Genomic DNA, 11,598 nt, shown 5'->3' on the forward strand with positions numbered 1-11,598 from the left:
CTGGCTGAAATTTGAGGAGAATCGCTTGTTGAATCCTAACATTGACAAGCGACACCACACATGGGGCAATTTTGAAAGCTGTTGTTAGATGTCTCTAATGACTCATCAGGATTTTCAAGTTTATGCCATTATTGTAAACCACAGTTACAATGCTAAATAAAATGTGATAAATTTGACATCTTTGTCCTGCATCCTCTCGTAATTACATCTTTGCTTCCACTAGAATATGGGTGCAAGCCATTGGTTTGTTTGCTCAAGCGACCTGTGCTCCTGAGTTTGGACTTCCAAGACAGTTCAGTCAAAAATTACTCGTGCTACACATTTGGTGATGGTGCCATAAAACGATGAGTAAAGCAAAAAAAAATTTCAAAAAGAAAAAAGGAAAAAAGCATTTGATTGACTGTGTTTTCAAGTACAAATATAGACGTTCATGTGACCTCATTTTATCATTCCGGAAAGTTTATCTTTTTTAGAGAAAAGTGAGTTATCAAGAATAGGAGTCATTTGACTTAACCCGTCAACTGAAAAAATCCTTCAACTATTTCTCGTCCTTGAAAAATTCTTTTTGCGAAAATCAACCGCCTCTTTCATTCTTCCTTGCTACAAGGTTGTGAAAACAAAACAACAATGGATACCTCAGAGCCCTAAACTGGGGCAATGAAAGACACCATGCATAAACCTCAAGCGAACCTAGGGGCAGATTAGAAGTTCTCACACAATAGGTTCCCAGCTACAAGGTCATGACGAAAGATAACAATTGGTACCTCAAAGCCTAAAACTGTGGCAATGAGGGGCACTGTGCATGAGCCTCAAGCGAACCTTGGGGCAGATCAAAAGTACTCACCCGTCGATGTTTTTAAACAAAAAAGGGGGACAAACCCTGGGATTTCAATGGATTGATTAAACGTCAAACGACTCCATTGTCGTCACTCCAAAATGGTCAAGTGACTAAATCAAACAGAACATACACTCTGAGGGAGTTCCAGGTGAGATTTGCAAAAGATAGGATAAGGTTGCATGAATTATCACCTCTTTCAAAAGGACAGTCAATTTGTGTTTTCCAAAACAATCAAATCAAAATCAAAATCATAAAATAGGGAAAAAATGTCATGAACATTGTACAAATTTCCATTACATTGCATTGTTGCATATGAAGTCCACATTTACCGCATTTCAAGACAAAGGTTGCATGCATCTGCATCCCTAAAAATCATGTTAACTGCATAGATTTCCTACCTCTAATGTCCAATCTTGTGAATTTCGGATGACCAGCCCTCTTGATGAGTCAATCTCTTGCTTTCTCATAAGGGTGGACCCTTGGCTATTAGTACCTATCGCCTTAAGAGGGTTGCATGCCCTCACCTTCAAAGGGCTGCACGTCCTTGCCTTTAGCGGCCTCCACGTCCTCGCCTTAAGAGGGCTGCACGCCCTCGCCTTCAGAGGGCTACACGCCCTCGCCTTCAGAGGACTACACGTCCTCACCTTCAGAGGACTACACGTCCTCCCCTTCAGAGGATGACACGTCCTCACCTTTAGAGGACTACACGTCCTCGGCTTCCGAGGACTACACGTCCTCACCTTTAGAGGGCTGCACGTCCTCACCTTCAGAGGACTGCACGCCCTCGCCTTCAGAGGGCTACACGCCCTCGCCTTTAGAGGATTACACGTCCTCACCGTTAGAGGACTACACGTCCTTGCCTTCAAATGATTGCGTATCCTCACCTTCAGAGGACTACACGTCCTGGCATTCAGAGGACTATATGTCCTCGCCTTCAGAGGACTACACGTCCTTGCCTTCAGAAGGCCACACGCCCCCGCCTTCAGAGGACTACACGTCCCTGCCTTCAAAAGACTACACGTCCTAGCCTTCAGAGGGCTGCACGCCCTCGACTTCAGAGGACTACATGTCCTCGCCTTCATCGGGATACACGCCCTCGCATTCAGAGGGCTACACGCCTTCACCTTCAGAGCGCCGCACGCCCCCGCCTTTAGAGGACTACACGTCCTCACCTTCAGAGGGCTACACGCCCTCCTCTTTAGAGGACTACATGTCCTGGCCTCCATAGGGCTACACGCCCTCACCTTTGGTGGACCACATGCCCTCGTCTTCAGAGGACTACCCGTCCTCACCTTCAGACGGCTACACGCCCTCCCTTTTAGAGGACAACACGTCCTCGCCTTCAGAGGGCTACACGCCCTCCCCTTCACAGGACTACATGTCTTGGCCTCCATAGGGCTACACACCCTCACCATAAGAGGGCTACACGTCCTCACCTTCAAAGGGCTACACGCGCTCGCCATCAGAGGACTACACGTCCTCGCCTTTAGAGGACTACATGTCCTCACCTTCAGACGACTACACATCCTCGCCTTCAGAGGGCTACATGCCCTCACGTTCAGAGGGCTACACGCCCTCACCTTCAGAGGGCTACACGCCCTCGCCTTTAGAGGACTACACGTTCTCACCTTCAGAGGGCTACATGCCCTCATCTTCAGAGTACTACACGTCCTCACCTTCAGAGGACTACACGTCCTCGCCTTCAGAGGGCTACACGCCTTCCTTTTCATAGGACTACACGCCCTCCCTTTGAGAGGACTACACATGCTCGCCTTCAGAGGGCTACATGCGCTCGCGTTTAGAGGGCTACATGCCCTCACCTTCAGAGGGCTCCATGCCCTCGTCTTCAGAGGGCTAGACGCCCTCGCCATCAGAGGACTACATGTCCTCACCTTCAGAGGGCTACACGCCCTCACCTTCAAAAGACTACACGTCCTCGCCTTCAGAGGGCTACACGCCCTCACAAGCAGAGGACTACACGTCCTTCCCTTCAGAGGACTACACGTCCTTTCCTTCAGAGGGTTGCACGCCCTCGCCTTCAGAGGACTACATGTCCCCCCTTGAGAGGACTATACGTCCTCACCTTCCAAGGACTACACGTCCTTGCCTTCAGAGGGCTACACGCTCTCTTTTTCAAAGGACTATACGTCTTCGCCTTCAGAGGGCTACACGCCCTCCATTTCAGAGGACTACAAGTCCTCGTCCTTAGAGGGCTACATGCCCTCGCGTTCAGAGGGCAACATTCCCTCGCCTTTAGAGGACTACATGTCCTCACCTTCAGAGGGCTACTTGCCCTCCCCTTCAGAGGACTACATGTTCTGGCCTCCATAGGACTACACGCCCTCACCATTAGAGGACCACATGGCCTCGTCTTCAGAGGACTACACGTCCTCACCTTAAGAGGACTACCCTTCCTATCCTTTAGAGGGTTGCACGCCCTCGCCTTAAGAGGACTACACGTCCTCACCTTCAATGGACTGCACGCCCTCCCTTTCGGAGGACAACACGTCCTCACCTTTAGAGGGCCACACGCCCTCCCCTTCACAGGACTACATGTCTTGGCCTCCATAGGGCTACACACCCTCACCATCAGAGGGCTACACGTCCTCACCATTCAGAGGACTACACATCCTCGCCTTTAGAGGGCTGCACGCCCTCGCCTTTGGAGGACTACACATCGTCGCCTTCAGATGGCTACACGCCCTCACCTTCAGAGGAGTACATGTCATCACCTTCAGAGGACTACACATCCTCACCTTCAGTGGATTACACGTCCTCGCCTTTAGAGGGCTACACGCCCTCCCTTTCAGAGGACTACACATCCTCGCCTTCAGAGGGCTACATGCCCTCCCCTTTAGAGGACTACATGTCTTGGCCTCCATAGTGCTACACGCCCTCACCATCAGAGGGCTACACGTCCTCACCTTCAGAGGGCTACACGCCCTCGCCATCAGAGGACTACTCGTCCTCACCATCAGAGGGCTACACTCCCTCACCTTTAGAGGACTACACGTCCTTGCCTTCAGAGGGCTACATGCCCTCACTAGCAGAGGACTACACGTCCTTGCCTTTAGAGGACTACACGTCCTCACCTTCAAAGGACTACACGTCCTCCCCTTCAAAGGGTTTCACACCTTCGCCTTCAGAGGACTACACGTCCTCCCCTTGAGAGGACTATACGTCCTCACCATCCGAGGACTACACGTCCTCGCCTTCAGAGGGCTACACGCTCTCTTTTTCAAAGGACTACACGTCCTCGCCTTCAGAGGGCTACACGCCCTCGGGTTCAAAGGGCTACACGCCGTCACTTTCAAAGGGCTGCATGCCCTCGCCTTTAGAGGACTACATGTCCTCACCTTCATAGGGCTACACGCCCTCGCCTTTAGAGGAGTACACGTCCTCGACTTCAAAGGGCTACACGCCCTTGCCTTTAGAGGGCTACACGCCCTCGCCATCAGAGGACTACACGTCCTCGCCTTTAGAGGGCTACACGCCCTCGCCATCAGAGGACTACCTGCCCTCACCTTCAGAGGGCTGCACGCCCTCTCTTTCATAGGACTTCATATCTGTGCCTTCAGAGAATTGAAGGTCTTCTGCCCTTAATGCTTAATCGAGGCCTGCGCTCCCGGGTTAGGGGCTAGTAGTTTGCTTTTATCAGTTCCTGGCCCACCCCTTGATATTGGAGGGCGGCCAACTGTGCGAACACAACCAAAGAGGGAGGCGATCGTGCAGCTACTATGCATACCGGGGCAAGATTTCACCCAACGACCACAATGCCAATCTCCCCCTACAGAAGTATCAGTTGGTCTATGCCATGATGACATAGGTAAGTATGCACGTGGCTCAATTGATTTCTGATGCCATCCACTATTTGTAGGGATCGTGCCCACAAGACACCCAGTGGACCTGGAGAAGTCCAACAGGGCCCTGGGGTTTCCAGCTCTGGTTATAGGCCTCTGTCAGTCCTACTGGGTGCCCGTCCCCCTAGCAAGGTCACTCTATCGGTAAGTATGCACATCGCTCAACTGATTTCTGATGTCATCTATTGTTTACAGGGATCGCACCCGCAAGACACCCAGTGGACCCGGAGAAGTCCAATAGGGTCCTGGGGTTTCCAGCTCTGATTACGGGCCTTTGTCAGTTCTACGGAGTGCCCGTCGCCCCCATCAAGGTCATCAGGACCCCTATTAATCGGGCTTTCATCAAGAAGTACTGTGCCCCCCAGGCAGGCGCAGGGCGAGACACCACAGCAGCCTGGGGATGGCCAGCAGTGGGCAATAGACGCACCGCCGCCACCTCTAGAGCCCCTCAGCTCATCTACAACCCGTGGCCGACCAACAGGCGACCAAGTCCAAAGCCAAAGGTAAGCAAAAATACCTCACAATATATATATATATATATATATATATATATATATATATATATATATATATATATATATATATATATATATATATATATATATATATATATATATATATATATATATATATATATGTATGTATGTATGTTTAGGTAGCAAGATACCTGGGATACGCATGTATATAGCAAAAATACCTCACAAAAATATACATATGATTAGGTAGCAAAATACCTCATGAAAAAAAAACAAAAAAGTAAAATAAAAATAAAATTGGTTAGCTAAAAAGCCAACATGCTTTTGAAAGGAATTGAACTTGCCATTCAGAACACAAGGTTTTTGAAAAAAAAAATGTGTATGCACCTGAAGGGTGAATAATGTGAAATTTTCCCAAACGCCCAGAATGGGCTCAGATGGATGCATGAATTGATAAAAGAACATGTTTTAGAAACACCAAGTTGACTTAAATTGGAAAAATGAATCCTGAGCCCTAGTGTCACATGACCATAAAAACTTGATGCTTGAGTGTCCACATGGGTGCATGCATGACCAGTTTTGCATAAAATTTCCAAATCATCATTGTTGTATGTGTGTCATGGAAATAAATAGGGAACATCCCCTTTATCCTTGAACCGCTGGCCAAACCAACACCCTGACATTCATCATGTCCGACCGTTTTGCAAGCCTCTTGAGCCAAAATCTAAACTCACCATAAACCTTGACCCTGGGTGAGAATGTCCATCCTCGCCCTCAGAAGAAGACAAAAAAAAAGAGAAGGAGAAGAAAAAAGTTCCCGATCAAAGATCGGAAGAAAACAAAAGAAAAAGTTCCCGATCAAAGATCGGAAGAAAACAAAAGAAAAAAGTTCTCGATTGAAGATCGGAAGAAAACAAAAGAAATATACAGAGAGGCCTTCAGACTAGACAATATTTGAATTGTCACAAGAAAATAAGAAAAGAAAGGAAACCATGACTTGAAGTGGTCCTCTCCCTTTGATTGCCAACCAAAGTCTTGTGCGTCAGGGACTTTTTCGCCCTGCACTAAACAAAAACAGAAAAGGAAAATGCCAAAACACACAAAGCCAAATTTGTCTGCAGGCTGCAAGAACAACACTCCAAATACTAGCATCTGCTTTTTGGTTGAAAAACTGTAGGGCATCCATGTAGTTGTCATTTTCACAACAGCCTGATATCATAGTCAGCACCCCAAATTCAAGTGCTTTCTGTGCCTTCTCATTTCTTTTAAATTTACAAACTTTCTATGCATTTGACATTTCATTTTCACCATGAATTTCTATCAAGCTCTGTTTACTTTTATGTCTTGCTCCTAAAGAGCATCTAAAAACAAGTGACCTTTTGGGCATTAATTGTCAATGTTCTGAAATTTTAAAATGTTGTGAGTCATGTATGTAGTCCTCGGTGGCAAGCATGATATCCTCTTTGGTGTTTTACACTGTGCTACTATATATTATGTTAGATCATGATCAATAGTAGTCATTGCTGGTGACAATTTGCTCTTTTTCTAGTTCCAACTAACTATGGTAGATACATAAGGAATATAAGAATGAACCTTTGGGTCAGAAGGTAAATTGGTAGAAATGGATGGTTTTCTCAAAGAGCTAACTACTGGCTTGGTATATGTATCATTTTTTACTTGAGCAACTTTAATTTGTGATATAGTATTCGAAAGGGGATTGACTCCTGTCCCCAAAGTTGTTATGGCAGATTTTACCACATGATCTGAAATTAGATTACCCTTCTAGACTGGTTTTTCATCTACTAATTTAGATTTTGCATGAAAATCAGAAAATCCCAACAAAGCTTGTTGAGATGGCTGTTGGGGAGGTACTAAACTATTGGACAACTTCTCTGTAGTATTTCTCTGCAGAGTCACATCTCTTTTCCCTAAATTGATTAAACTTTTTGTCCCTGCCATTATCAAAATGGTTGTTGTTCTCTGTTTCTTTTGTTTCGTCACTATTGCTTCTTTCTCCACCACCTGGATCATGGTTCTTGATCTGTATATTTGTTAAGTGGAAGTGGCCTAATCTGGAATGCCAAGTGGCAAAAGAAAGATCACTATTAGAAAGAGTATTCGCATGAGACACACTAGGACTAATTCTTTTTACACTAGTTGAAATAGAATTTGGAGAAGAAGCACTTGGCACAGGTTCATAGCCTACCATCCCTTTAAGAAGCACGTCTTTAGAGACCTGAGATTTGACCAAACATAATTCAGACAGATGCGTCTCATAGTAATTAGGGTTCGGACTCTGACTTTTGTACTATTTTGATTGGGGTTAGCAGAGGTCTAAGACTGATTCTGATTAGGATACTGGCTGGTATAATCCATAGGTTGAGTAGGAACATAGCCATCATTGTGACTATGATGACAATAAGAAGCCTCATGGACTATAGCAACTCCTGTCTGCCTTAACATATAAGTTATAACATGTATAATTTTCTGTATTTGGATTAAATTCTTTACAAAACAATTACTCAAGTAATACATAACTAAACATGAAAGTTGAGAAGTGAGAAACAACAGCTACATGGTAAGCCCCATTGAATACTAAGAAGCTTTAGGATATCTAATTTATATTTTAGGATATGTAAGTTATTTGTTTGTTTTTCCCTTTTATTGCCTTAGTACCATCCTTTTGCATTATCTCATATTGTTTTTTTTTGTTCCTTCATTCTGTATCAGATTTGACCGTGACTAGAAAAAGATTGAAGCATTTGTTGGATAAAAGACAGTCATCCAGGTAATTTCAAATGCAAGTTGTGACTGGATATTTACATTAGTTGTTAGCCATAAATGTTCTGGATTGAATTAGGTATGTTATAGTTTTTGAAGTGTGTTTGATTATGTTACATTAAGGATTTTGGCACTTTCCAAATAAAGAATAGGTTATTGGACATGGAATGCCAAAAAAGAAGAAGATTTGAGGACATGAAGTGCTTCCATTTGTCAATTCACCTATTTTGGTGTCTCTAGGTGGATATTTTTGTCCCTTTCCTTCTCAACTACAATTTCCACCTCATAATAGCTCTTTTTGGAGCTTTATTATTATGCTAAGCACTTAGGTTACAATTTCCCTTCTTTGCCATAGGTTTAAAGGCAAAATTCAAGTTCAATCCTCCACATCCATATAACTTTTTTTTGTTAATATTTGAAAAATAAAATAAAAAACTAAATTAACGAAAAGGTACACTGCACTTTGGGAGTTAAATGGCCCTAATGCACACGTGTTTGATGTGTCATGACTCATTTGCACTTTCTTTGTCTTCATCATTCAATACACTTCAAACATAAACATATTGTGCTAATTAACAATTGCCTTTGTGGGACTGCTTGGTATTAAATCCCACATAGGTGGGAATCTTTGGCCTTTAAGCAAACTTTGCTCCAAGCAATTCTGAAAACTCTTCCTTCCTTTTCCCAATTCTTCCCTTCAAAACTTAAAGAAACTTCAATTACTCTCCTTCTATTGTTGCCCCCTTATGAGAATTGTGTTTTTGTTGAGCACAAAAAAGGTCCCAAAAAATAGGCAACAGAGAAGGGCAGTTACACATGCAGACCTTGAACCAAGTAGAAGTCAAACAAATTTGAGTAGCAAAACTGGTGCATTTCAGGAAAGTTCTCACAATCTTTAATAGGCCTCTTCTGCTTCATCCTATGTCTCATAGCAGAAGCCACGCGTTACGAGGTACACAAGTTTGATATGTTTGCAAATTAGTGAAATTAGTACAAGTATACCATTTAGCAGTATAGCTGAAGTATTCCTGAATAAAATGACAATCAACTTCTATGTGTTCTATTCTTTCCTGAAATACTAGGTTCAAGGCAATGTCAGTGGCAGCTAGATTGTCACTCCAGAGTCACAAAGTCAGGCATAACCTAATCTCATTGAGTAAAGATGCACCTATAATAACTTTGCACTAGAATTTATAGGACAGCCACCCCGGTCTGCATTAGAATAACCTACTCATTTGTGCCCATTGTCTTTAATAAAGAATCCCATGACCTTGGAACACAAACTTGAATAGCAGCTAGAACCAACAATAGCTTGAATATCTATCAGTCAGTGTGTAGCATGTGTAGTGTCCAATGCACATTTCCTGAAATCCTATTCAATCAGCTTGAATAGCAGCTAGAACCAACAGCTAATAATCAGCTTGAATAGTCAGCTTGAATATCTATCAATCAGCTTGAATAGTAGCTAGAACCAACAGTAGCTAGAATCCCATTTCCTAAAATCCTATTCTTTGTTCCTCTGCTTCCAAATGCGCAACATGTGTAGTGTCCAATGACTCTTTTGTAGCAATTAGTTCGACAGTTAAATCTTCAATAGACTTCTCTACTTCCTTTGATGCAGTAACAACCTCTGAAATAGCTGCTGTATATCTGGCTTTGGCTACCTCAAGTTGTGCCTTGGCTGCAACACTTGATTCGTATGCAGCTTCGCTAATACTTTATGTTATCATACTTGTTAATTAAGATATAGTTAGTTTATCTCTAATAAATTATTATCCAGTTTATACTTATAACCAAATGCTTCCTTTTTAGTTTCAATTTTTTATCTTCTTTAAATTATATAGGCCACGCCAAGGGAAAAGATGGTTTGCCTATCTAAGATCATACGATATCTATTATAAGCAGAAAATGAAGTAAAGGAAAATACAGCAGCAAAATATTCACTTCTATTGGAACTATTAGAATGACATGCAGTTCATGATAGGAGTTAGTATTTAGAATGTAGCATCCATTTACTCTTTATCAAGAAAACAATCCTCACTTAGTCTATTAAGAATCTATATATATAGATGCTCTGAAAAAGCACTACACCCACAAGCAATATCCATCAAGCTATTCCTTTCTAACTCCCTCCAAATTCAACAAGAACCATTTATAAATGTATACATGTTGTGAGAAACAAGAAAAAAAAATAACAGAACTCAGCAATTAAATATCTATCAACTCTAAAAGAAACCAAAAAGAACTACATAATTGTGCTAAGCTCAGTCAAGATAGTGGTAGGCACAGAACAAACACAGACCAAAAACACTTGCAGGATATAAAGCTTGAATTTAAATGTGATAGGCTCAAAAACACTTAGGGACAAGCAACAGGCACACAAAACTCAGAGCCAAATATCATAGCAGAACACAAGGAAAATAGAACACAAGATCATTAAAATAGCCACTAAAATGCCAAATAGCAAAGGAATTGAACGAAACAAAATATAAGAAATTGAGAATCACCAGCCAAAGCCCCTTCAAGATCCCAAACTTGATAAATCCAGTAACCACAACCAAAGAGCAAAATATCATAGCAGTAACCTTAGTGCAGAAACAAAATCAACAAGAAATAGCCACATATAGGAATAATACCCTTAGAGCAAATAAAAACTTTCAAGGTTTTTGTACAACTCTCCCTCATAGTGGGTTTCTTTTGTGGTGGGGATGAGGTGGAGATAATGTATATTTAGTAATATACACAACATAGCAATGCGATGATACGTGGGTAGCTAGGTTAGAGTAAGATTCATAATTTTTTTTAGGAAACGATTATTTCAAGTTTTCTTGACTTCTTTTAGAGTGCTAACACATGGTTTCACATAAGAGTCTTTCTTGGTTTGCCACTGTACCTCTACCTTTTTGAATGGGCTTCTATAGTGTTTTTCTCTCATGTCCTAACCATATTTACCATTTTTTCCTCAATAGGTGCCACTAGCATTCTCTCTAATATATTCATTCCTTATTGATCTTATCTTTTCCTATATGACATCACATCTTAGCTATGATCTATTATTTTGTGTAGAAGTTTTGTACACTACCATCCAGTCATTTGTTGGCACATCAAAAGAGTTTGATTATGACTACAATTACATGAGAGGTCATACTTTTTTGGTGAAATGGCAACACATCATAGGATGATAGTGTAATAAAGTTTTTAATAAGCAGTGGATCAAAATTAAAGCAAGATTAAAGATTTATTACCCTGCTTTCAAGAGGATCAAAGAAGTAAGTTAATACAATGATGCAGTTATTGGGACCTCCATATTTGGTTCACATGGTCAATAAATACTCCCTTTGTTTAGTAAGCAATCATTTTTTTCTTTATTATAATGTTTCTCTAGACAAGAAAATCTCTGTTTATCCCCAAAAGCAACTATAAATTCCCAGCAGTACCCCATAGCAATTAGCCACTTGCAATTCTACCTTCTGGAATAGCCTTGTCAATCCTACAATTTTGTAACAGATCATTTATATTAATTCTGCCTTCTGGAATAGCTTTATGTCCCAAACTGCTGTTGATATACTCATGATGATTATGATGATTGTTTTTTGCATTTGCTACATGGTTTGTGATGTCCACAGTTTTTGAACTACAAGTT

The sequence above is a fragment of the Glycine soja genome, chromosome 9, assembly GCF_004193775.1.
Source record: "Glycine soja cultivar W05 chromosome 9, ASM419377v2, whole genome shotgun sequence".
NCBI lineage: Eukaryota > Viridiplantae > Streptophyta > Magnoliopsida > Fabales > Fabaceae > Glycine > Glycine soja.